This window comes from Rhea pennata, chromosome 3 (genome assembly GCF_028389875.1).
Source record: "Rhea pennata isolate bPtePen1 chromosome 3, bPtePen1.pri, whole genome shotgun sequence".
NCBI classification, from domain to species: Eukaryota; Metazoa; Chordata; class Aves; order Rheiformes; family Rheidae; genus Rhea; species Rhea pennata.
In genome coordinates this window covers 125,957,516-125,984,785 of record NC_084665.1, presented here as the reverse complement: position 1 = coordinate 125,984,785, position 27,270 = coordinate 125,957,516, and the positions used below count along the sequence as shown (strand labels likewise).

Here is a 27,270-nt window from a genome sequence, read left to right as displayed (position 1 = left end):
GGGGGTGTCTCTCGACCCAGCGGGAGCGTGGGTGGCAGCAGCAGCTTGTGGCTGCATGCAGAGGGTGCACTGGCGTGTGTGTCCCTTGGCCAGGCACCTCCAGGGCTGCCCACCTGCCTGTCTCTGTGCACCAGGGCTCCTCCTTGCCCTGCTCCAGCACACTGCAGCCCTCTTGGCTGTGCGCCCTGATGCCAGCATGGCATGGCCCCTGGGGCCCTTCCCAGCATGCAGCTGCACAGGGCCTCCCTCGCCCTCCTGGGCCATCTGCAGTGCAGCCCCTGCCCATCTCCCCTGCACTCCTGCCCTCCTCATGCACCCACACCTCTCTGCAACCCACAGCCTCCATCTCTGTGAGAGCCCTCCACTCAGGAGGCTGATGGCCCAGGCTATCCACCAAGCATGTCCAGCCCTTCCCAATGCAGCAGCGTGGAGGGCTGCAGGAGCTTCCCTTGTGCCTCTGCCCTGCTCACAAGGCTGCAGATCCTTGGCTAGGGTTGATGATGGCACACCCTTCTGCCACCTGAATGCCTGCTGGGAAGGGCCTGGTGGCTTTTCAGCTGAGAAGGGAGGGTAGAGTGGCTGCTTGGGGAAGCTGAGAGCCGCCTGTGGCAACAACACAGCAGCTTTGTCCCACCCGCAGCAAGCAGCCTGGGCCAGAGAGGGACAACAAGGCACAGCCTTCTCCACCAGGCTTGCAGAGAAAAGCGTCCCTGAGCGTGACCATAGTGAGGAACCGGAGGATTCGCAAAGTGCTTTGCTTCCACCGCGAAACATCTACACTTCCTTGCCCCGTACAGCTTAAATGGACATGATGTTGAGGGGATGGAGGCCGGGAGACCCCCCCAAAGTGCCGCAGCCCCCGCCCAGCCCCCGGGGCCGCCCCCGTTCCGGCCGGCGCATCACAACGTGCCGCAGTGTCACTGCAGTGACTTGGCAGCGGCCGCCTGCGCCCGTCCCCAGTGCGGCGCGGCACCAGCGTGGGACGGGGCGGACAGAGGGGGCTCCCGGCTCGGCATCGCTGCCCGGCGCAGGGACCCGCGTCCAGCCGCTTGCCCAGCCTCCCGCGAGCCCGGTCGGTGCCCAGCGCTGCCCGGCGCGGGACGCGGCCGTCGCACGGCCGTCTGCCCGGCCGCAGCGCGATGGGACACGCCAACTGCTGCGGCGCCCACGGCACTACCGGCCCCACTGCCGGCGCGCGGGCGCAGCCTGGGGCCCCCGGCCCCACGGCTCCCGGCGCCCGCCGCGGGCTCGGGGCCAGGGCAGCCGCCCAGCCCCCGCCGCCGCTCCCCGCCCTTGTCTCCAGCGGGAGCCCCCAGCTCCTGCTCGCCCTCCGCGCGCGGGTGACGCGGCACGGGCGCACGCGCCGCAGCCACCTCCTGCTTTTCCCCCACGCGCTCGCCATCGCCGCCTTCAAGTAAGAGGAGCGGCCGCAGCCCGCCTCCCTCCCGGACACCTCCTCGGCCACCCAGCCCGCCCCACCGCTCCTCGGCCAGGGGCTCCCTGCCCGCGGGAACCAAGCACGGGCAGCGGCGGGAGCTGCAAGGGGCACAGGGCAGGCGCCCGCTCTTGTCCTCCTCGTCCTTCCCCAGGGCTCCTGCTGGCCTCACTGCCCGGCAGCGACGCCTCCAAAGTGCCCTGCCTCTGTGCTCTGAAGAAGGCTCTTGCTGCCACCCGGGGGTGGGCGCCACCGTTCCCAGGGCCCTGCTCCCACCAACGGCTCTTCCTGGGGACAGTGGCACTGGCCCCACCGTGCGCACCCACAGCTCGGTCCCTGCTCTTCCTGCTTGCAGATGCGGCTCCACTTTCTGGCTCAAGCACCGGGTCTGCCTCAGCGAGCTCTGGGTGCTATGTGTAATAAATTGTAGCTATTTGTTCATTGTTTAGAAGGAGCTTTTACAACAATCAGGGTTGAGACATGGTGTCAGACAAATAAATTATGGTAAGCACAAAAGCTTATATGACCCCTTGTGGAACCAGTGTCGGGGCCCTAGCTATCTTGCAGGACTATGAAGAGCTGAAGTAAGCAACAAGCTGCTCAGAGGTTTTGAAGGTAAAAGGACAAAGAAAAGATAAGCAGGCGCCTGTAATTTTCTCACAGAACAGCATCCCAAAAGGGAGTCAACACAACAGATAAGCAAACCCCTGTGATCTCTCACAAGGAGACAAAACAAAATAAAGAGACAGAAGAAGACCACGGCCTTCCTCTCCACGACCACCAGAGAGCTTCAGATGACCCCCCCAGCAACTCACACATGCGCGGGACGCACCGGGAGATTACAACGCAGACTATAAGGGGGGACTGTGTGTGAGGGAGGCGCGCGGCGTTGGCGGAGCTGAGACTCCCCGGCCACCCAGCGCTGTTTTGCTTGTGGCTGCTTACTTAATTAAATAAATTGTTCACATGATTTAACAAACTCTCTGTATGAATTAACCTTCAAGAGAGTAACTTATGACAAATTTGGTGCCGTGACTCGGATGAAGGCAATGGACTGAAAAGCTCTTCGGAAGGGGAGGCGCCCCGCTGAGTTCGCCTCTGCCGAGAGCGATTTTCACTCAAGCCCTTCACCGACGAACCCTAAATTAGCCACAAGCAAAAGGAGCCGGCAACCCCAAGTAATCTTTGTGCACGAAGACCGAATGAAGACTCAGGATTGAGTATATATAGGCCGGTGATCCATTCGGTTGGGGTTGGGTATCCCGGAGTACACGTGAGAGACGTCCAGTAAGGACGAAGCGAGTGCGGACCCCTCGGTAGTGCGGTTCCCACATCCCGCGAGGGACTGGGCCACGAAAAGGGGGAAGCGGTGTGTGTGTGTGTGTGTGAAGGTACTCCGGAAGATGGGACAGAAGAAAAGTAAGCCTTCTGGTCCCATGGGTGGGGCAGTTTGTAGTGGAGGCTTACCTCCCATTCCCCCGGATAGCCCACTAGGATTGATGATTAAATATTGGGATGATTCCCCTTCTAGGCGGGGAAAAAGTAAAGTTAAGATGATATATTATTGTATTGAAGTCTGGGGCAACAAACCTATAAAAGGAGAAAGTGTTTTCTGGCCCCCTTTTGGTTCATTTGAGGACTGGATATGCCAGGCCCTAAATAGTTACGTAAATTCAAAGGAACCCTTCAGCTTAGAAGAGAGCGAGTATGCACACCTCTGGATAAATCCAGAGGCGAGAACCCTTTTTACCCATTAAAAGAAAAAGGAGGGCGGGGGAAAAAGAAGCGAGAATTAGAGATCCCATTATTGCCACCCCCTTATATACTCCCTGCTGTACCTACGGCCCCTTCTCTTCCCGGGCCGACCGAACTTCCGTCCTCGGGGGAGTCGGATGGCGAGGCTAACCCTAGTCCCCAGAGACCAGTAACTAGGAGTCAGACTAGAGCACAGGGGTTAAGTCTCGAAGGAGGATTATATCCACTGCGGGAAATAGCTATGGGAGGACCCCAACCGGGGACGGGATATGTAGCCGTCCCCATTAATTCCGGGGACGTGAGAGATTTTAAGAAGGAAATGGGAAACCTACTAGAAGACCCACTGGGAGTGGCAGAGCAGGTGGACCAGTTTCCAGGACCAAATATTTACACTTGGGAGGAGCTACAGTCCATCCTGGGAATCCTGTTCACAATTGAGGAAAGAGGGATGATTAGGCGAGCTGGCATGCGAATCTGGGACCAACAACACCAGCAAGGTCTGGCAGCAGATGTTAAGTGGCCGATGCAGTCGCCTAATTGGAATAACCAGGACCCAATCCATCGCGTTCATATGCAAGACTTAAGAACCATTATCATTCAGGGGATAAGGGAATCAGTCCCAAGGGGACAGAATATTAATAAGGCATTTAATGAACAGCAAAGGCGGGATGAGACCCCGACAGAATGGTTAGAAAGGCTGCGAAAAAGCTTGCAGTTGTATAGTGGCTTAGATCCAGGGACTCCTGTGGGAGGGGCCTTACTTAAAACTCAGTTTGTGGCCAAATCCTGGACGGACATTAGGAAAAAGTTAGAGAAAATAGAGGACTGGCAAGATAAGGGTTTAGATGAACTCCTGAGAGAGGCACAGAAGGTGTATGTTAGGAGAGAGGACGAAAAAGAGAAGAAACAAGTACGAATGATGGTGGCAGCAGTACGGGAAGGTCAAAGAGGAAGGCCTAGGATGGTGCATGGGAAGCTTGAGAGAGAAGAAGGGAGAAATGGTCAGGGACAAAGAAATGTGATCTGTTTTTATTGTAATAGAAAGGGTCATATTAAGAGAGAATGTCGACAGAGAAAAGAGGATGAGCAGATGTTCAAGGATGAGTAGGGGTGTCAGGGGCTCTATTTGCTGGGGACCCGAGAAAAAAACGAGCCCTTGATAAAATTGAAAGTGGGTCCCCAGCGTGAGGAAATGGAATTCCTCATAGACACAGGGGCTGAAAGATCTACGGTCCAAACCTTACCTTTAGGGTGTAAGGCCTCGGCAGAAAGGGTACAAGTAATTGGGGCAAAAGGAGAACCATTTGGGGTTCCCGTTATAAAAGAAGTATTAATCAAATCAGGTTCCAAGGTAGGTGTGGGACCTTTACTTTTGGTACCCGAAGCTGAGTATAACCTGTTAGGTAGAGATTTGATAATAGAATTAGGCATAAGTTTAGAAGTGATAGATAATAGACTACAAATTAAATTGTGTCCTCTCCGAATAGAGGATGAACAAAGCATAAACCCGGAAGTTTGGTACACTCCAGATAGTGTGGGCAAATTGAATATTAAACCTTTTAAGATAACTATAACTAACCCGGGTGTACCAACGAGAATTAAGCAATATCCCCTGTCTGAAGAGGGCAGGCGGGGATTAAAACCTGAAATTCAGAGGTTACTACAACAGGGGCTATTGGAACCTTGTATGTCCCCTTTTAATACCCCAATATTACCAGTAAGGAAAAAGGATGGCAAATATAGATTGGTGCATGATTTGAGGGAAATCAATAAGAGAACTGTGACTAGGTTCCCAGTAGTAGCAAATCCACATACTCTGTTAAATCAGTTACACCCGGATGATCAATGGTACAGTGTGATAGATTTAAAGGATGCATTTTGGGCATGTCCTTTGGATGAGAGCAGCAGGGATTATTTTGCCTTTGAATGGGAGGACCCGGATACCCATAGAAAACAGCAACTAAGATGGACTGTCCTCCCTCAAGGATTTACTGAATCCCCAAATTTATTCGGACAGGCCCTGGAACAGATTCTGCAGGACTATAATAAAGTGCCGGGAGTGACGTTAGTACAGTATGTGGATGATCTGTTGATAGCAGGAAAGGATGAAGAAGTGGTAAGGCAGGCTAGCGTCCAGTTGTTAAATTTTCTTAGCCTGCAAGGATTGAAAGTTTCAAAATCAAAGTTGCAGTTTGTAGAGAAGGAGGTAAGATATCTGGGCCATCGATTAAGTGGGGGGACTAAGAGACTGGATCCGGAGAGAATTAGTGGTATCCTGGCTCTGAAGGCCCCAATGACAAAGAGGCAAGTACGGCAACTGTTAGGATTAACTGGGTATTGTCGGCAGTGGATAGAGGATTATAGTGGAAAGGTCAAATTCCTCTACAATAAATTAAATAAGGATGGATTACTTAAGTGGACAAAAGAAGATGAAGAGCATTTAGAAAAATTAAAAGAGGAGCTAATGCATCCCCCAGTATTAAGCTTTCCAGATTTAAGAAAGCCATTCTTTCTATTCGTAAACAGCATTGAGAGTACTGCCTATGGAGTACTTGCCCAAGAATGGGCAGGAAGTAAAAAGCCAGTTGCCTATTTATCCAAATTACTGGACCCGGTTAGCCGGGGCTGGCCTAGCTGTCTGCAGGTAGTGGTGGCAGCCGCCTTATTAGTAGAAGAAGCACAGAAAATTACATTTGGAGGAGAAATTAAGGTAATATCCCCTCATAATATACGAGGGGTACTACAACAAAAAGCTGAAAAATGGATCACGGATGCTAGATTATTAAAGTATGAAGGAATATTAATCTCCTCTCCAAAGTTAACCTTAGAAATGACTTCCTTACAAAATCCTGCTCAGTTCCTCTATGGAGAACCAAGCGAACCCTTAGAGCATAATTGCCTCCGAAATATAGAAGCACAAACAAAATTGCAACCTGACTTGGAAGAAGTGGAGTTACCTGAGGGCGAGCAAATATTTATAGATGGCTCTTCAAGAATAGTTAAAGGAAAAAGGAAATCAGGGTATGCATTGTTGAATGGGAAGACACTCGAGGTGGTAGAATCAGGACCTTTGAGTCCAAGCTGGTCTGCTCAGGCTTGTGAGCTATATGCTATGCTGTGAGCTTTAAAGTTGTTAAAAGGCAAAAGCGGCACGATATACACAGATTCTAAATATGCTTATGGGGTAATACATACTTTCGGTAAAATCTGGGAAGAGAGGGGACTTGCCAACTCGCAGGGGAAGGGATTGATACACCAGGAACTGATTACTCAGGTCCTGCAGGCTATTAGAGAACCAAAAGAGATTGCTATAGTCCATGTGAAAGGACATCAGCGAGGTTTTACTCCTCAAATTAGAGGAAATAATTTGGCAGATCAGGAAGCTAAACGAGGGGCCCTGATGAGTTTACAGGTTATAAAGATGAGGGAAGACCGTCCAAATTGTGGAAAGGATTTAAAGAAGTTAACATGTTATGATTGTTGGAAGGAAAGGAGTGTCGGAGGAATACAGTGTAATTTCCTCGAGGAAGCGGCTGGGGACGAGGCCCCTGAATATGAACGCTGTTATTTGCACAGACCAGTTTACTCACTATTTTGCTTTACGCCGCTAGAAAAAAACAAGATGGTACAAATGGGTATAAAAGAAGCTGATAAGGGAAAGTGGGTACTGCTGGATGGGCGAGAAGTACTCCCAAAGTCGGTAGCCTTGGGAGTGCTACGGAGGTTTCATGAGAACACGCACTGGGGAACTCAAGCATTGATAGATCAATTTGCTATAAAATACATGTGTGTAGGAATTTACAATATAGCAAAGAGGGTTGTGAATGACTGCATAACTTGTCGAAAGGTGAATGCTCAACATGTCAGAAAAAGAGTGTTGGGAAGTCGAGAACTGGCTCATCGACCTTTTGCAAAAATTCAATTAGATTTTACAGAACTTCCAAAAACAGGACGGTACAAATATATGCTTGTGATTGTAGACCATCTCACACATTTTGTTGAAGCATTCCCTACGGCAAGGGCTACAGCTCAGACTGTGGTAAAAATATTGCTTGAGAATATAATTCCCAGATACGGAATTGTAGAAACAATTGACTCTGATAGAGGTCCCCATTTTATATCTAAGGTGTCTCGAGAAACTATGAAAGCTTTAGGAGTAAACTGGGAATATCATACTCCGTGGCATCCTCAAAGCTCTGGAAAGGTGGAACGAATGAATGGTGAAATTAAAAAACAGTTAACAAAACTTATGCTAGAAACTAAGGCATCCTGGGTAAAATGCTTACCGCTTGCTCTATTAAACATACGAACGCAGCCCCGAACTGACGTGGGGCTTTCGCCTTTCGAAATGCTTTATGGTATGCCATATGATTTAGAGATGCCTCTTGACCACCCCAATTTGCAAGATACTCAATTACAGCCCTACCTAACACAGTTAATGAGCCGACGTAGAGAGTTACAGAAAAGAGGCCTAGTGGTGCAGCAACCCCCATTGGATATAGCCATACACCGAGTACAGCCCGGAGATAAAGTCCTAATCAAAACATGGAAAGAGACTTCATTAGCACCTCGGTGGGAAGGCCCCTACGTTGTTTTGCTTACTACAGAAACAGCTGTTCGGACTGCAGAAAAAGGGTGGACTCATGCCAGCTGTGTGAAAGGACCGATCCTGGGAGAAGAGTGGAGGGCGGTTCCAGGCTCCGCCGACTTAAAATTAACGCTTAAACAGACTCGACAAGTATTATTTCCCCTGTCCATGTACCGTAACGAGAGAAGGGGCCCCACTCCTAGACAAAGGCTCTCTAACAGATTCCCCTGAAGAACACTACTGCTGCCGAGAAGAACCAATACCTTGTAGTTCGCTGCAACTGAACTGACAAGCGAGGCAGAGGAGTGCGGACGGTGGGGAGGTTAAGAGGCCAGGTAAAACATAACATTAGGAGAAATGGGCCCCGACTATCTCTTGCGGTACACGGGAATTAGCGTTATTATCATGGTCAGCTGCGGTATCCTACAACCACACCACCCCCATCGACCTTTTCGGTGGAGTTTAATTAGATATGAAGATCAACAGATTATACAGCAAGTAACGACAGCAGGTGCCCCTAGTTTCCGCACTACACCGTGTAACCTAACTACAGGAACAGTGTGTTTCAACCGATCAGGACTTTACTTCTGTCCGAGCTCAAACCCGGGAAGGGGGTATTGTAATTATCCAAATGAATACTATTGTGCATATTGGGGCTGTGAAACCATTGCTACAGACTGGAATCCTGGGGCAGGTCGCGACAAGTTCTTAGAAGTGGGCTATGGACCACTAGGATGTAGTCATCGAGCAGATCCCCGCCAAGGATGGCGAGGACAAAATTTGGGATACACAGGACATTATAGGAACGAGGAGATTTGCAAGGTTCTGTATCTAAATGTAACCAAGCCGGAAGATATCAGCTGGTTACTAGGGAAAATGTGGGGCGTTAGATTCTGTTCACACGGACCTGATAGGGGAGGCCTCATACTGATAAAAAAAGAGGAGTCCAAGATTTCCCAACCAGTCGGACCAAATAGCATACTGTCAAAGGGAATCCTAGAGGCCCAACCTACAAAAGCCCGTGGGCCAGACCTATCTACAACACCTCCCAATAGTGCAATAGAATCATTCCCTACAGATATAGTCCCCACCATTGCAGGGGAACATAGAATTACATCTGGGAACAGCATATGGAAAGTCATAGCTGCTAGTTATCGAGTGTTGAATCAAACAAATCCAAATATAACCAGACGCTGCTGGTTATGTATTAGCATAAGACCCCCATATTATGAGGCCATCGGAGATTTAGGCAATCCCGTCTATTCAAACGAAAGTAACCCCTCACAATGCCACTGGGGACAAGAGATCGGGGTAACACTAACCCAGGTATCTGGAAGCGGTAGGTGCGTGGGTACCGTCCCCAGAGGAAAGGGCAGTCTTTGTAACATCATAGAGGATAGCGACCAGTCACACCAATGGTTAATTCCGGCCAACAACATGAGGTGGGCATGCTCATCATTAGGAGTCACTGCATGCTTATCATTAAAACTCTTCAATTCGTCTCATGATTTTTGTGTACAGGTAATAATTATACCAAGGATTCTATACCACTCTGAGGAATATATGTACAGTCACCACACTGTAGCAGATTACCATCTCGAAAAGAGGGAACCAGTCACAACTGTAACCCTGGCCACATTAATGGTTTTAGGGGTTGCAGGAGCTGGTACTGGAGTTGCCTCGCTAGTAAAACAAAGCCAAGAGTTCACCTCTCTGCGTATCGCAGTTGACGAAGATTTGCCCAGGATCGAGCAATCCATTTCGGCATTAGAAAAATCAGTTAGATCCCTCTCAGAGGTAGTACTACGAAATCGTAGGGGATTAGATTTGGTCTTTTTACAACAAGGAGGGCTTTGTGCCACCCTGCAAGAGGAATGTTGTGTATATGCTGATCACACTGGAGTGGTAAGAGATACCATGATGAAATTCTGAGAGGGTCTAGAAAAACGAAAAAGAGAAAATGAGGCTCGACAGAACTGGTATGAATCCTGGTTTAATCATTCACCTTGGCTCACCACCTTGTTGTCAACCATAGCAGGGCCTTTACTACTGTTAATAATAACATTAACTTTCGGACCATGTATTTTTAATAAAATAATGGCAATTGTAAAAAGCCACCTAGAAGCTGTACACCTAATGCTGGTACGTGCTAAATATGAATCACTTGAATTAGACGATGATGCGGACGCATTAGCATTGAGTCACCGGGTGCTCCAGGAATTCAATGAACAAAATAAGTAACCAAAAAGAAAAAGGAGGGATTGTAATAAATTGTAACTATTTGTTCATTGTTTAGAAGGAGCTTTTACAACAATCAGGGTTGAGACATGGTGTCAGACAAATAAATTATGGTAAGCACAAAAGCTTATATGACCCCTTGTGGAACCAGTGTCGGGGCCCTAGCTATCTTGCAGGACTATGAAGAGCTGAAGTAAGCAACAAGCTGCTCAGAGGTTTTGAAGGTAAAAGGACAAAGAAAAGATAAGCAGGCGCCTGTAATTTTCTCACAGAACAGCATCCCAAAAGGGAGTCAACACAACAGATAAGCAAACCCCTGTGATCTCTCACAAGGAGACAAAACAAAATAAAGAGACAGAAGAAGACCACGGCCTTCCTCTCCACGACCACCAGAGAGCTTCAGACGACCCCCCCAGCAACTCACACATGCGCGGGACGCACCGGGAGATTACAACGCAGACTATAAGGGGGGACTGTGTGTGAGGGAGGTGCGCGGCGTTGGCGGAGCTGAGACTCCCCGGCCACCCAGCGCTGTTTTGCTTGTGGCTGCTTACTTAATTAAATAAATTGTTCACATGATTTAACAAACTCTCTGTATGAATTAACCTTCAAGAGAGTAACTTAAGACACTATGCAGCGAGGAGGTGGCCGCAGCCAGGCCTGACGATGAGGAGGAGGTCTTTGGCCTCAGGTGTAGCCGCACGCTCGTCCTCGTCTGGCCGACCAACCTCTGCGTGGTTACTTTTGGGTGAGCGTGAGCAACGTGCCCCAGGCCCCTCACGAGCTGCTCTCCTGCCCTATGCGGCTCAGCCGTGGGCCTGGGACTCTGCCCCCGCCGGCGAGAGCGCTTTGGGGCTGCGGCTGTCCCAGGGAGGAGGAGCAGCGTGGGCTGAGGCTGGTTCTCCTTTGCGCTGCAGGTCGCAGGAGGTGAAGCGGCTCTGGCTGGACACGATGCTCCGGTAAGCTCTGCCAGGGAACTCGAGCTGCAGCCGCAAGGCTGAGGGCAGGCGAGTGCTCCAGGCGGAGCTGCCTGCGGAAGCACCGAAAGGCGGGCGGGGAAAGGAGCCCCCGTCGCGCCGGGCAGCTCCTGGGCAGAGCGGCGTGAGCTGCTCAGCCTCGTGGTCGCGACCAGCACGAAGCGCAGGAGCTGCCCGCACAGCTCCTTGGTGGCAGCGGTGGGGACGCCGAGCTGCTGCTGTCTGTCCCCGCGAGGAGGCGGCTCGCAGGCAGCAGCGCCCAGGGCGCTGCAGAGCGGTGCTCTCGGCCAGCGCTGCCGGAGGCTCCCGGAGGTCGGGGTCCCTCGGCAGCGCGGCGCTGGCTGGCAGCAGAGCGAGCAGCGAGGGCTGGCGGTGACGCAGCTCTGCCCACACCCTTCCCCGTGCGCAGGCAGAGCCCGGCAGCCCGGGGAGCCAGGCTCACCCGACTGCCCTCCCTGCGGCTCCTCGTCAAGGTCGTCGGCTTCTACGGACCCGTAAGCGTCCCCGCGCCGCCCTCTCGGCCCCGCAGCGCCTCGGCTTCCCCAACCCCGCCCCGGACGAGTTTCTCACAGCGCCTCTTTGCTCTCTCGCCCAGGAGGTGTCCCTGACGGCCGCCACCGTGGAGACGCTCCTTGCGGTAGAGGTGAGCGGGGCTCCCTGTCCCCGGCGCGGCTGCCTGTGCCCGCCGGGTCTCTCAGCACTGCGGGGCGGCTCCGTGGGGCGTGCGGCGGGGGGAAACGCGCGGTGCCGGGGGAGCACAGCAGGGCCGACTGCTGGGGTCAAAGCAGCAGCCTCCAGCCGTGCGGGGGCTGTGGGCTGCGGCGCTGTGGGGTGCTGCGGGCTGCGGCAGGAGCCTTTGCCATAGCCCCCGTGGCGCAGCGGGGCAGCGTCGGTCCCGCGCCGCCGGCCTCTCCTCCAGCGGCCTTGGACGAGCTCTGCTTTTCCTGCGAGCCTCTCACAGATCCCAGTGTTGCTGGAGCGAGTCCCTCGCGGCCCCCGCTGCTGAGGGGCGGCTCTGTGACCAAAACCTGCTTCTTGCAGGCGGACGCCAGGAAATGTCCCCGCTTGGAGCCCTCCGACACGGGAGGGGGACTTGGCCGCTCGGCTGGTGAGTCTGAGAGAGCCCCTGAGCCGCTGCCTTCTCACACGCTGCTGCTTTGCGCCCTCCACGCAAAACCTCTGTGCCTCTGGACGAGCTGGAGGACACCGTGCATCACAGGACACCGCACCCACGCCCACGCACAAGAGGCATCCTCTCCAGCACGCGTCCTCCTCTGAGGCTGGCTTTCCTTTTGCTTGCAGCAGAGGCAGCAGAGGCAGGCAGGCCGGAGATATCCTGGCCACTTGCACGCCGAGGAACCTCTGCCAGCAGGGACAGCCCCGGGCAGCTCCGCTCTGGCGCCGGGGCGGCTCTCTTTGGGCAGCCTCTGGCAGCTATCTGCGCGGACGATGGTGGCCTGCCGCAGCCCGTCCGGGTAAGCGAGCCTGGGGACAGAGGCATCCTGCTTCGGGCCTCTCGTGCCAGGCAGCACGGCCAGCTCTTGTGCTGGGCTCTCCGGAGGGGGGCGGTTTGGGGGTTCCCCCTCCACACGCACTGCCGACATGCAAAGCCTGCAGGCCAGGTCCCGTGCCAGGTGGGAACGGGGGCCAGCTCTGCGGATTTGGTCCAGCCCACGTCTCTTCTGAGGGAAGCACCTTCTGAGTAGAGAAAAGCCCGGAGCAAGAGTAGGGGGGGGCCGATCTGCTCCTGATGGTGGGCGCTTGTGGTGTGACAGGAGTCACTGGACGGAATCTTTCAGCAGCAGAAACATGCCGGGGTTCAGCCGTGGACTGGCCATGACAAAGAGCTGATCGTTCTCGTGGGGCTGAAGATGCTCTTGTGACAGCTCCCCCGCAGAGGTGGCTTTCCCGGCAGAGGCTTTTTTCTCTTCCAAGCTGTCTCTGCCGGACTTCAGGCTGGCTTGGGAAGGAGGGCATTCAAACACGGTGGCTTCACCTGTCCCTCGCTTCCTTCTGGAAGAGAGCAGGCACGACTCCGCTCAAGTCAAGTCAGGGGGGTCCGCAGGGCTAAAAGTGGGGGTGCGTTAGGAACTAGCAGGTTGCTACCAGTAACTGCCGGTTGCTACGTGGAGCAACAGTGAGATCCTGAGGCAAGCAAAGCAGAGGGCGTGTCCGAGCCAGAAGTGGTCCGTTTCTTTGTGCAGGATCTCCTGGCTGTATTGTACGGGAAAGGGCCCGCCACTGAGGGCGTCTTCAGGAAAGAGGCCAATGAGAAGGCTGGCCAGGAGCTAAAGGAGGTCCTAAGGCAGGGCGAGAACGCCGATCTGGACAGCAGACCCGTGCCCCTCGTGGCGGTGGTGCTGAAGGTGAATTCCTCTGACTCCCCGAGCACACGGCTCCCCGAGCACGAGGCTAATCTGCAGGGGCCCCTCGCAGTGCCTCCACTGAGCTCGGTGCCGCTCAGAGCTCAAAGCGTGCCGAAGCCAAACTCAGTGGCGCAGGCTCAGGACACTCTGGCATTTTTCCTCTCCCTCAGGTTTTCCTGAGCTCCCCAAGTTCGGCCCCTGATTCTCTGCATGCCCATGGGAAACTCACTTCCTCCACCGCCTCCTCAGCCTCCTGCTCTCCTCAGAGAGGGCTGCTGAGACAGAGGCCTGCACCAAAGGCTCACAGATGAGCTCGCTCCCGCTCCTGCACTAACACCAGTGCCCTTGGCACACACTCGCACAGCCCCCTGCACGCTCTGGGCTCAGCAGCACCTTTGGGAGCACGTAGCATGAAGCAAGCTGCCTGCTCATGAGCTCAGGTCACGGCGATACTCCCTCTCTGCTCAATGCCAGTGTTGAGAGCATCATCTGAGCTCTCATAGCTTGGCCTTGCAGGACTTCCTCCGCAGCATCCCCTCCAAACTTCTCTCGGACCACCTCTACGACGACTGGATGCTAGCGCTGGAGAAGCCAAGTCAGCAGGCCAAAATTGACAGCCTGAAAGAGTAAGCTTTTGAACCACTCCCGCTCTTTGGGAGAGAACTAAGGCTTACTCCAACAAGGAAGGAGTGGTCCCTGCACCCTGCAGTGTTAACGTTGCGTTTTCCTTGTGTTCCCTAGGGTAGCTGGCAGCCTGCCCACAGCAAACCTCCTCTTGCTCCAGCGTTTACTCGCTGTGCTCCACCACATTAGTGAGAACGTGGAGACCAGTGGAATGGATGCAAGCAACCTCGCTGTCTGTGTGGGGCCCAGCATGCTGAGCCCCAGGGCAGACAACGCGCTCTCGCTGGCAGTGCAGGAGAGGAGTGACAAGGTCTCTTGAACTCCCTCCGTCCCTACCGCCTTGGGGGCAGCTCAGGGTCATCCGCACAGATCCCCCTGCCCTTGCAAAAGCTCAGGGAAGCAGCACCTCTGGTCATTGGGGGTGCCCCTCGCTGGGGCTCTCTGCTCCAGGACCAGCAGATCTCTGAAATCAGGGGTTTTGTGTGTGCAGGTGACAGCCTTGGTAGAATTCCTCATAGACAACTGCCGAGCAATATTTGGAGAGGACATCAGCTTGCCTTTCAGTCGCTCGGCCGAGGAATCACCGGAGGACACAGGCAGCTCCACAGGTAGGAGGGTGGACTGAGGACGGTTACAGGCCAGGGCTGCTGCCTGACGTTCTTGAACTGGAGGTCGGAAGTCATCTGTGGAAGTGCAGGGAGCTGCAGAGGGTTTACTATGGCATTGCAGTGTTTTCCCCTAGAACACTTTCCAGGAGTCCAGAAGGACAGCGCTCACAGACAGCATTCATTCCAGGTGGCAAACGCCTGTGCAGCTCTGCCCCTCACCTCATTGCTAGCTATGGTGGAGGCTGCACTCTCGCAGGAACCTGCCCTTTGCGCTGCCTTAGCTTCTCCTCTAGCACACAGCAGGAAGGTTGTCCTTAGCCAAGTGCATGGTTCTGCAGGAGAAGTCGCCTTGTGTCTTCAGACAGGGCCTGAAAACCACCTAACCGTCTCTTTCTCCGCCCAGAACACGCAGGGGCTCCCGAGCACAGTGATTCTGCCTGGGAGAGGCCAGAGCCGGGAGCTGTCGGCAGCCGCCCGGCCCTGGAGATGGAGCAGCCCAGCGGGAGGAGCAGCAGTGTTAACAGGCCCTGTCCAAGCTGTGCCTCAGCCCCTCCCCTCAGCCCTTTTACAAGTGGCATCAGCAGCGTGGACAGGAGGTTCTCGGAGCCGCGCCTGTCCTTCCACAGCCGCTGTGAAGGGAGGCCGAGGGAGCAGGAGCCGAGCAAACGTGCGGGCAACTTCCCCATTCGGCAGTAACAGCTCAGCTTGGAGAAGGAGGCACTGGGAAAACACCGTTCAGCATCGCCTTCGCAATTATCACGCGGCCCTCCACACACCAAACATCCTCCCGCTGCTCCCGGAGAGCTCCTCCTCTGCTCGCATGCCTCCGTCTTCACCAGCCACACACTACTTTCACCCTCCACTCCTCAAAAAAAAACTTCTAAAATTGTCACCAGGCTTTTTCCACCAAGTGCCCAGAGGACAGCAGGATGTCTAGCAGAGCAGCCTAAAAGCATTGCCAGTCATGGTCTTTGGCAAGCTGCAGGAAAAGGTGTGCAAACAGCCCCAGAGCTGGGGGCCTGGGAAAACGTGAGTGTTCAGAGAGACAGCTCTGTGAAGGGGTACAATCAATTCTCCTGTGCAACTGTCCAGCAGCCCAGGCCCGACAAGGAAAGCCATTGCCTGTGGCGTATCAGCCATGGCCCTGTGTCAAGTCAACTGAGGAAGTGTTTAGAGAGGACGGTGGACCACTGGAATCCTGGAGGACCACCACCGCTTACGAAGAGCCTCCAAAAACCTGCCTGACCACAGGAGTTCCCTGCTACAGCCTCACAGTGCCCGCCGTGAGATCCATGATGTCCCAGCAGGACCCTCTGCCACCCTGCCCATGCACCAACCCTGCACAGAACACAGCAGGTGGCTCCAAGGCATGTGCTCGGGCACAGAGTTTCTGCCCTGAAAGTCTCTCAGGTGGAAACTGCAACCCGCAAGGCTGCTGCTGCAACAAACTCCCTCCCCACAGAGGTTTCCCTCACCTTCTGATCCAAAGAAGTGTATGAAGAACTGTTTGGGCTTGGGAGGTCGCACTTCCCTGGATTCCGTATTCAAGTAGGGCCTCTGCATCATTTGCTGAAGAAAAGCTCCATATGGAAATGGGAACCTCAGTATCATGCAGCGTCAAGTGCTTTAAAGAATGAATTGCTTGCTGAACTATTGAGGGGACCACCCCCTCCACCCTCCATGCCCTTTACACTGCAGGCAGGCCTAGAGGATCAGGGATGTCAGGAGGGATTATGGCAACAAAATGTGCAAGGCAGAAAGAATTATGCCATGGCCATGGGCTCTACACTTTGGCAAGGGTCCCGGGAGCAGTGCACTTCCCTGGAGAAAGTGCAGGGCAGCTAACATCTGAGCCATGAACCCAAGGAGGGAAAAAGCTGTGTGTGCTGAAAGGTACTGAAGGCCCTCAGAAGGCCACCACAGAAGAAGTGTTGTTCCGGTTGCTAGGGCCCGGGCACGTCCGGGACGCTCGTACAAAAGGAAGGACTTGTGGCCGATGTGCTGTCACTCCTGGTGTCTTCAGGGGGAATATGTGGGTACCTACATTGCAGGAGATGATTTGCATTGCAGTGCTCCTGGCGCTTAAGAGGCTAGTCAGCGCTGCAGCTCCTGGCTATGCAGGCTGGGATAGACCTGTCCTACCACGCCCAGAGCTCTGGAATTATGCCGGAGGAAACACTCAGGTGGTACCTGCGCCTGGCACCTTGCCCCTGCTCCTGAGACATGGCGAGCAGGGGACAACTCTTTGAGAGGCATCCGTGTAGGCATCTTCAACGCTAGCCACTGCAAAGGTGATGAAAATTGTGAAGCTGCCAACGTTAGCCTTTGGCACGTGACATATGCTTTTGATGACATCCCCCCAGAGAATTTTGCTTCCCTTCTCCCGTGACTGCACAAAAGATGTCTTCTCTGGCACCGTTTTGTACATCACTAACACTTGGGGTGACCTCCCATCAACTAAGCACCTTTCTCAAACAAGCCCACCAAGGTTACTAAATAGCACCCCAGAACTGGAAAACACTGAGAAGAAAGGGGAGGAAACACAAGGCATGATCAAGCTACTGATTCCAGGAGCACAAGTGGAAACCAGCCTGACTGAACGTCACCGGGATGATATCTTGAAAGGCTGCTCCCCAAAAGCTGTCAGTGCCTTGCGAATGGTGTTACATCCTATGCCCCATGCTGTTATTAAACACCGTATTGTTATTTGTTGTCAGCTTGGCCTTGACCTCTCAGTTGAAAGCTTGAGTAGTTTGGCTCCCAGGCGTGGAACTTCTAGGGGGATCTGGTCAGAGAGAACGGGCCCCTGGCACACCTCCCTACAAAGAGGTGCTGCAGCATTAGGCCTGCTTGCCATTGCTCTGCAGACCCACAGACACAGAGAGCTGCGCAAAGCTGCCAAACTCCTTCTGCGTGGCTGCTCCCTCACACGGGCAGCAGCACCGAAGCTAAGCCGTGAAGGTTAGCCAGGTAACTCTGACGGCAATGAGCTTACTTCTCTGACCCAATAAGTGTTTCCTGCACTTAAGGGCGCGTGTTCAGCTGGAAAGCATTGGGAGAATTTTCCCTGCCAATCTCATCAAAATTATGACATGCTGCCACTCTGCTAGCATTAACTAGGTAGTAGTACGTGCAGCTACCACACGCGTCTCCACTAGGATGAGTTCTGACGCCAGGAAAAGGAAATCCACCTTACTTAGGTGCTCTGGTTGCACTTCTCTTTGAATTGCGATAGCAGTCAGCTCTTACTGCCTGCGTCACCAGGACAAAGAGTGAAGACCTCAGAGGAACTACTGAAGGCTCCAAATTCACCAAAGGAACAAATGTTTTAAAAACGTAGTCTGACAAGAATAGGAGGGGCATATACTCTTGGAGAAGAGATATAATCCCCATGTGGGCAGCCAACACTTACACGTACAGCCACTAAATGCCTGTTCCAGGTAGATTCCCGGGGGACAAACGTCCAGGTTGGCAAGCCAGCACAAACACAAACACACACCCCCAAACACTCTTCAGTAGCAAGCATTTTATTAGTAAATACTTACAAAGAGACCGACCCGATGGTAATCTCGAGAAGGACCACTCCAATGCTTGTCCCGATCATCTGCATGATGAGAGAGAGGGTCGGCAGGCACAATCCTTTTGGGCGTCCCCAAGCAGACAACGTGGTCCTCTGTTGTGCAGCAGCCTCCCTCTCCTTCTGAAAAATTCAGGGACTTATGGTTATTCTTGGTAGGCGGGAGTCCCGGCACCTGGGGCAAACGAGCGCAGGGAGTCTAGCTCAACTCCACACTGGTTGCATAACCAGGCTATGACACTGCGCACGTGTGCAGACTTATTTTGGGGGCCACACTGACTTTGGGGGTCGCTATTTCATTACTCTTCAACTTCTCACCTTCATGTTGACTGCTTCACATCCAAATGTAACCAACCGCTGTTCTTTCTCACAGATTTCCAAGACCTTCTTAGTTACTTATTTGTATTCCGCTTGACACAGCGGTGTTGTTCTAGACACCAAAAATTAAAACACGGACCATTCTCACCAAGTATCACGTAGTACGGATACAGTGCCTCTGCGCATTTTGGGTGGAGAACTGTTTCTTTGGATCTCTTTGAACCTCAAGGGCGCTAACTTGCTCCCGGGGATCTGGGGCATGAGGCAGATCTTCCTGCAGTGAAAGAAAGACAACTGAGAGTGCCTTGAAGAAGGACGGGAGAGATAAGAGGTGTCTGCAGACAGAAGAATAGCACAAAATATATTTGACCTTCAACAGTAAAATCATCACCGATTCTTCTGAACCTAAAATCAAGGTTTCCTCCATACAGAACACACAGGAAAGACATCATGATGCTTGAGAAGGAACGTGAGACCTTGTGTTCTGGAGAATTCTCCTGAGGACTCTCCTGGGCAAAGAGGGGAGATGCTTCTCAGGCCGGAGCACGGAGCTTTTCCATGCTGTCAGGTCTCAGCTAGCTCCAACAGCTTCTTTGGTGGTGACCAGGGAGGTGACCAAGAGTCTTCCCCAGCCTCTTGTTCCAGCCTGGGGAGGTGCTGCACTGAGTGGTGCCGCAGCCTGTTGGGCTGTGAGGGTCTTTGCTGGGAAAGCTGAGAGTAACCTGGACTTGTGTATGGGCACTGCTGAGGTGGTTGAGCCTTGCTGTGTCAAGGGCAGTGGAGCTGAGGAAGAAGTGTAGTCTGCCTCGGCATCTTTGGATTGCCTAAGTTCATGGGGAGTATGGAGGCACCTGTTTCCTATATTTTGGAACTGCCAGGGATATGCATCGCCCTCACAGTCCACACCCAGATCATTTCTTGTCTCTAGTTCTACTGTTGCTGTTGCCTGCACGGTGGGCAGCCCTGGAGGTGCCTGGCCAAGGGACACACACGCCAGCGCACCCTCTGCATGCAGCCACAGGCTGCTCTGGATGGGTCGAGAGACACTCCCATGGCCAACAGGACCAGGACACTGCTGCCGTGCTGGGAAACAACCTACAGGCACCACAGAGTGGCTCTGTGCCACCTGCAGCAAGCAGCCTGGGCCTGGCAGGCGCTGCAAGGTGCCACGCTGCCAGGAAAGAGCATCCCTGAGCACGGCTGTGGTGGGGACTCTGAGGACCGCCAAACCCTTACCCGCACAAAACCGCCTGTCCCACCAGGAAGCGCCTGCACTTCCCACCAACTGCAGTACCAAACTACACAGCTTTATTGAAGCAGGGATATACAGCTTCTTTCCAACTGACACAAGGACCCTGGCCACGTTGCTCCCACACACAAGTGCCCTTGCATCCCATCAGGAGCAGCGCTTCACCCCCATTTTCACACGACTTGGGGGCTGCAGAAGCAGGAAGGCAGGAGGGAGGAGGGCTTGAACAGCCATTGGCAGGACTGAGAAGTGAGGGGGATGTGCTGCTTGGATGATTCAGGGCATCATCCCCATATCCTGTAGGAAGTAAAGAGAGAGGGATGCCACCTCCTTGCAACATATTCTTTGCATTTCCCTTTCTGCCAGCCTCTCCCACCACTTCTACAATACAGAGCTGCTGGGAGGCCATAAGACTAACGGCCCCAGAAGGAAGCTCCAGGGACACCTATCGCTCTTGGCCACCGTGGCAGAGCCTCCACCAAGGCTGTGCAGGTCTTGTGGGGCTAAAGGGAATAGGAAAGTGCTGTCTGAGTCTGGGCTCCTTCAGGGCAGCCCTGAGCACACAAGGCCATTTCCCTCCCTGCCCTGGGCTCTGCCTCAGAGCACAAAGGCACAAAGGTCTGAACCAGGAGTGTGGCTTTAAAGACAACAGCAACTATTTCTACTGACACTGTGGCACGACAACATCTTTTTTAAACCTAGTGCTTACTTTTTGCAGCAAAAGAAAAAAGTTGAGCATTTTCCTTCGATACCAAAAGGGAAAGAGCACTTTAGAAATCCACAATAGCCGCCTTCTCGTTCACATTGCTCCTTATTTCCTGGTGCAGTGGTGAATCCTGCAAATTAGAACAGTTGAAAGTGCGCAGTAGGAGGATTACTGTAAAGAAACTGTATATTGCAGAGGAGCTGACACTCCCCTTGCGTGTCAGCCTGCCACACAGACTCAGCATCAAATCCACAGTCCTCGCCAGGTCTCATGGCTTGGGGCAACAGCACTTTGGGTTACTCAGCTTAGAGGTCACCGGATGAGGAGAACGGCTTTGTGGCCCAGGCAGGGGTCCTCACATGGCATTACACTTAGGGTCCGACCCGCAGTTTCTCCCCACGAGAATTGAATAACCCGCACTGACTGTAGGAGCTGAGTCCTCTGTGACTGCAACATGACCTCCTCTGCAACAGCTCCCCGTGAGGCACCTAAATGCAGGGCCTAGGAGCCGAATCCCACTTCAGCTGCCTGAAGGAGACAGCCTGTATTCCAGGGTGGCTATCTCTACACCCACCACCCATGTTCATGGAGGAAAGGGTGCTCTCCAAAGATCTCTTATCCGTGCCATTGCGTGTTTTTTCGCACAGGAACACTAAGTCGATCAGAAAACCATTCCTTGCAAACTGTTCAGTGTCTCTGACAAACGTGGTCACTTTGCGCGACATGGAAGGCACCTCGGAAATGGGTTCACATCTCACCGCTCCTCCCCTCTTCACATCTCACCTGCAGTGCCCTGGAGCAACAGGAGGAAGAAGGGGAAGAGAAGGTACAGGAGCCGCATGGCTGACAGCTGGCCCAGAGCCCCACGTGGCTGCAGAGGGGAGACACCAAGGCAGCAAAGTGATGAAGGCCCTCAAGAGGAGACAGTAACAGCGATTACCACTACAGCTTCATGAACAGCCCCAGAACAGACACGTACACAATCTGCATGGTTCTTCATTACCTTTCTCACGGGTCCTCCTCTTAGTTTCCCCAAAACACACACTGGGGAACTCATGCCTGGCAGTTGCAATTTTTGTCAAAGCAATATCCAACAGTAGGAGATCCAACACTGAAGGCAATGCCCAAAGTGGAACTAGGGGCAAGAAAGGAGCGAGCTTCTCACACTGAAGGTCCAACCACCTCTGCAAGTCCAGACAGCTACTAGACACCTTTCCAATCTCTCCTGTTGTTAGGAAACTCCAGATCCAGCTTCAACTCTTTCTAGGCTCTAATAGCCATCAGCTCCTATGTCTGATTTGCTCTCTTTTCTGGAACACCCACCTGGCCTCTCCATACGCACAGGTGCATCCACCCACCTGTCATGTAAATGTTTCTGGACAGACGGGACTTCAACAGGGAGTCTGAATGGGTGGCCAACCTGGAAGAGTTCCTGCAGCTACCTACCAGATCAGGGGTGGTGTTAGTTCAGAGTCTTGTTTCCACAGGCAGGAACAGTCAGTGACAATCCCACCACGAGTTGCTTGCACCCAAATGCCCTTGGGATCAGGCAATACTGTGTTGCCCACAACACCGTGGTTTTATACTGTTCCAGAGGAGTGGGTTGTGTGCTTATTCCTGGGGCCACATCTTCCCCTGGCCAATGAGAAAGTGACCCATGTGCGTAGGAGTGATGGGCTGGTCCCTGAACCCTCCCTCGTGCACGGGGAGAGGGTGAGGTGCCTCCTGGGAGCTGTTGCAATCTTCACCGTTATCCTCATGCAACGCTTCGTGTGACACCCTGCAGCAGCGGTGCAGCAGGCACCCTGGCTACAGTAGTTTTATTCAAACTGTTTGCGATGCACAAAGTGGTTGGCTAGCACAGACACTAGCAGCAACTAGTTCCCTCCTACCACTTCAAAAAAGCTAAAAAGAAGAAGCAGAAGCAGAAGCAGAAAAGAAAAGAAAAGAAAAGAAAAGAAAAGAAAAGAAAAGAAAAGAAAAAAAAAGAAATAAATCTCTTTTTATTCCCCACAGAGATTGTATAGCCAAGTAATGAGTGATGTGAAAAAATATGCAGAATATTGTGCACTTTCTTACATTTGAACATTCCACGAACAGCTTCACCTGCGACAAGACGTCTGTTCGCTGACATGCCACGAGTGATAAACATGACTGTGTCTGTGTAGTGGCTGTTCCAGGGAAACGAGGGAACGTGTTAGGGTAAGGGACTAGCCTGCCGAATCCAGCTGAACAAGCTGCTCTTAAACAATCCAAGCTGAATGATCGCAACACGGACATAGCCCTAGGTCTCTAGCCACACATTCAGTTCAGCTCATGCCATCAAGACAAGTGTCGGTTCTTGGTGGGCAGGAGGGGGTTGTGCTGCTTGCCTGACTGGCACTTGCCTCTCAAGGCTTTGGGAGGCCCAGTTCTGGTCCCTCTGGCTCCCAGGAGCAGTATGTGAGCACTTTCGAATGGTCAGGAAGGTATCGTGTGTGTCCCAAGTTTATTTCTCCAAACCACGATGCCAAACATTTCTTAAGAAAGCCAGGATGACGCAAGACTCAGGACTCAAACACCCTGGAATTCCTCTCAGAGGTGTCAGAACACAAAAGTGATGCCCTGTTTTTTCTGATAAGAAAAAAAAAAGAAAAAGATGCTTTTTGGCTGGACATTTGGGTGAGCGGGAGGGTCCTGCAAGATCCTGGGCTGCGCTGGGCGTTGGCGTCATGGGAGGAATTGGGACCTGGGGCTGGGCCAGGGGGCCACTCAGAAGCTCATGGAGGGGTTGGGTCAGCCCCAAGACCCTTTTGTCTCTCCGGTGTCTGACTCCCAGCCCTTGGCTCTCTCCTGGTGCTGACCTAGCACTCTTGGTGTACTCTCTCCTGGTAGCCCACACTCAGACCAGCCAGCTAGTCTGGCTTGAAGGTGCCCAGAGGATCATGGACACGAACAGAGACATGGCATAGGCAGCATATTCCCACAAGAAATCCTAAAGAATAGAGCTGAAGAGAAATATAGGGCAGACCGTGGTGAAGAGGTGAAGTGCATGGCCAGAGAAGGGTGTGGAGCAGCAGCCTGCTTTCATCCGCTTGGCCCTGCTTCTCTCTTTCCCATGCCTCTTCCTCCCTGAGTCACCTTGGTCCTTCCCTTTCCCTGAGTTTGCCCTTTTTCTGGAATACCACATTGTGATTCCTATGAATCGCAGAATTCTCTTGATTACTCGAGGCAGATGAAAGGGGAGGAAGAGGCAAACATATTCTCAGTTTACATGACTAGTTCCTAGTCCTTTCTATACCAGAACGATTGCTTTCTCTGTGCCAGACAGTGCATCCCAAGCCACCATCTCCAGGGTGCCGGCTGTGCTGCTGCAGGGATATGTCGCAAGGTGTGTTGCATGAGGATAACGGTGAAGATTGCAACAGCTCCCAGGAGGCGCCTCACCCTCTCCCCCTGCACGAGGGAGGGTTCAGGGACCAGCCCATCACTCCTATGCATGCGAGTCACTTTTTCATTGGCTAGGGGAAGATGTGGCCCCAAGAATAAGCACATGTCCCACCCATCTGGAGGAGTATAAAACCAAGGTGTTGTGGGCAAAACAAGACCCTCTGACCTGATCCAAAGGACATTTGGGCACAAGGGACTCGTGGTGTGATTGTCACTGCCTGAACACCAAGACCGCCCCTCATCTGGTAGGTACCTGCGGGGGCTCCTTCAGGTAGGCCACCCATGCCACCCCCCTCTTCGAATCCCATCTGCCTGCAGCTGTCTAAAGGAGAGACTGCTGGAAGGATCCGTGCACCCGCTTGGGCTCTCCAGAACAGACACTAAATTCTCCATGTGATTGGTTTATACAGATTTTCCATACTCTCAGGGCTGGTCTTGAGGATGGGCACTGCTGAGGCTGTAGGGCCTTGCTGTGGCCAGGGCAGATGAAGGGACTGGGAAGGGTGGTTTGGGTAGGCAGCTTTGGACTGCTTGAGATCCGGGAGAACACTAAAACTACTGCAGTGAGGCATGCATTCTGCCAGGCGTGCGTTGGAAAGAGCACAGGGGAGTCCTGAGAGTAAGAAGGTGATGGCAGACCATCTGGACGGTCCAACAGGCTGGCACTTCCCTAACAGCTCCCACAATAGGCCACAGAATTGCTGTCCATAGCTGGCACTGCTTCTTGGGGACCAGGCTACAGCAAAATATCATCCCGTGCTCCTTGAGTGTTGGTGTGTCCCTTCTGCAGCCACGTGGAGGTCTCTGGGTCAGCTGTTGGCCATGCGGATCCTGTACCTTCTCTTCCCCTTCTTCCTCCTGCTGCTCCAGGGTGCTGCAGGTGAGACGTGGGGAGGGGCAAAGGGCTGAGCTCTGATCCCATGTTGGTGGGATCTGCCACGTCCTGGGAAGGCACTGCGTGTGCCGGAGTGATGCAAAGCTGAGGCAGGGTGGAAGAAAGGAGGCTTTGCAGGGGCCCTTTCAGGAGCACCTGCAGTGGCAGTGGGGACAGGTGCCCAGGAAGAAGAGCCTCACTTCTCCTGCAGGCTACAAAGGCATTCAGCTGCTGCTTCAGTTGAAGCCTGCGTTAAGCTGCTGCTCAGGGGGTGTCTCCAGGGGAGCTGCCTTCTGCATGTCTGGGGTCCTGGTAGCCCCTGTCAAAGGGACCTGCCATCCAAAGTGGGCCTGGAAAGTGCTTGTCCCGAAGTGGCTGCTCCCTGGGCAAACTGCCTGGGGCACAAAGCCATCCCCCTTTGACCAGTGGCCTCTAAGATGAATGTGCCAAAGTACTTTTACCCTGAGCTGTGAGACCTGGTGAGGGCTGACCAAGGGCTTTCCATGAGAGGCCACTCAAAGGCCAGGAGCAGCTGGGAGGGCACACGGGGTGCGGGATGTGCCCAGCTGCCCCGTTCTGCTGCTGCTGCCAGCAGTGGGCACACAGTTGGGGACCTGGGAAAGCAGCGTGGCTCTTCCTTGGCCTCCCACTGCTCTTCTCCAGCGTCTGCCCTCATGTGCGTGCACACCCCCACTGCCACCTAACAGTGCTGTAGACGAGATGTCTTCCTAAAGAAGATGCAGGTATGGTGAGTTTGATGCTGAGTCCTTAAAGGGGGCTGAAGTCCATGGTGAAATCCAGGGTTAGCGTCAACCTTTCTGGAATCAAATGCTGTTCTCACACATTGTCTTTGCTAATTTTTCCCTGTACATCTGTCTCCACGGCTGCAGGAAGCCTCTTTCGCTGTAAACGAAGAGGGGGATTCTGTACTTTGGGTGTCTGCATATTTCCTAATATATCTATTGGGAGTTGTTTTGGACTTGGGACGTGCTGTAAAAGGTAAGTTTCAGGTTGGAAGTCCAGGAAAAGGGTTGCTAGCTCATCAATAATGATGATATTTCCTAGCCCTCTCTTGAGCCAATTCTTGGCTAACACCTTTGTGCCTTCGTGCTCTGAGGCAGAGCCCAGGGCAGGGAGGGAAATGGCCTTGTGTGCTCAGGGCTGCCCCGCGTGTGGAAGGCGGTGACCAAGAACTGGCAGCACATTTCCATCCTCCTAGGCCCCACAAGACCTGCACAGCCTTGGTGGAGGCTCTACCACAGTGGCCAAGAGCGATGGGTGTCCCTGGGGTGGCGGGAGGAACAGACTCCTTGCCTGGATGTGCCTGCAGAGCTTGGAGCCGGGGCTGCAACTGCTTAGGAAAGCACAGCTCCAGACCTTCTGCAACAAGCACTGGAGCTTCCTTCTGGCGCCGTTAGTCTTATGGCCTCCCGGCAGCTCTGTATTGTAGGAGAAGTGGTGGGAGAGGCTGGCAGAAAGGGAAACGCAAAGAATATGTTGCAAGCAGGTGGCATCCCTCTCTCTTTACTTCCTATAGCATAAGGGGATGATGCCCTGAATCATCCGAGCAGCACGTCCCCCTCGCTTCTCAGTCCTGCCAATGGCTGCTCAAGCCCTCCTCCCTCCTGCCTTCCTGCTTCTGCAGCCCCCAAGTCATGTGAAAATGGGGGTGAAGCGCTGCTCCTGATGGGATGCAAGGGCACTTGTGTGTGGGAGCAACGTGGCCAGGGTCCTTGTGTCAGTTGGAAAGAAGCTGTATATCCCTGCTTCAATAAAGCTATGTAGTTTGGTATTGCAGTTAGTGGGAAGTGCAGGCACATCCTGGTGGGACAGGTGGTTTTGTGCGGGTAAGGGTTTGGCGGTCCTCAGAGTCCCCACCACAGCCGTGCTCAGGGATGCTCTTTCCTGGCAGCGTGGCACCTTGCAGCGCCTGCCAGGCCCAGGCTGCTTGCTGCAGGTGGCACAGAGCCACTCTGTGGTGCCTGTAGGTTGTTTCCCAGCACGGCAGCAGTGTCCTGGTCCTGTTGGCCATGGGAGTGTCTCTCGACCCAGCGGGAGCGTGGGTGGCAGCAGCAGCTTGTGGCTGCATGCAGAGGGTGCGCTTGCGTGTGTGTCCCTTGGCCAGGCACCTCCAGGGCTGCCCACCTGCCTGTCTCTGTGCACCAGGGCTCCTCCTTGCCCTGCTCCAGCACACTGCAGCCCTCTTGGCTGTAGGCCCTGATGCCAGCATGGCATGGCCCCTGGGGCCCTTCCCAGCATGCAGCTGCACAGGGCCTCCCTCGCCCTCCTGGGCCATCTGCAGAGCAGCCCCTGCCCATCTCCCCTGCACTCCTGCCCTCCTCATGCACCCACACCCCTCTGCAACCCACAGCCTCCATCTCTGTGAGAGCCCTCCCCTCAGGAGGCTGATGGCCCAGGCCATCCACCAAGCATGTCCAGCCCTTCCCAATGCAGCAGCCTGGAGGGCTGCAGGAGCTTCTCTTGTGCCTCTGCCCTGCTCACAGGGCTGCAGATCCTTGGCTGGGG

The 27,270-nt window shown here is 53.6% G+C and overlaps 1 pseudogene; it reads left to right on the top strand.

Moving 5' to 3' along the window:
* Positions 1 to 1,139: 1,139 nt before the first annotated feature.
* On the top strand, positions 1,140 to 16,811 carry LOC134138936 (T-cell activation Rho GTPase-activating protein-like; annotated as a pseudogene).
* Positions 16,812 to 27,270: the final 10,459 nt, after the last annotated feature.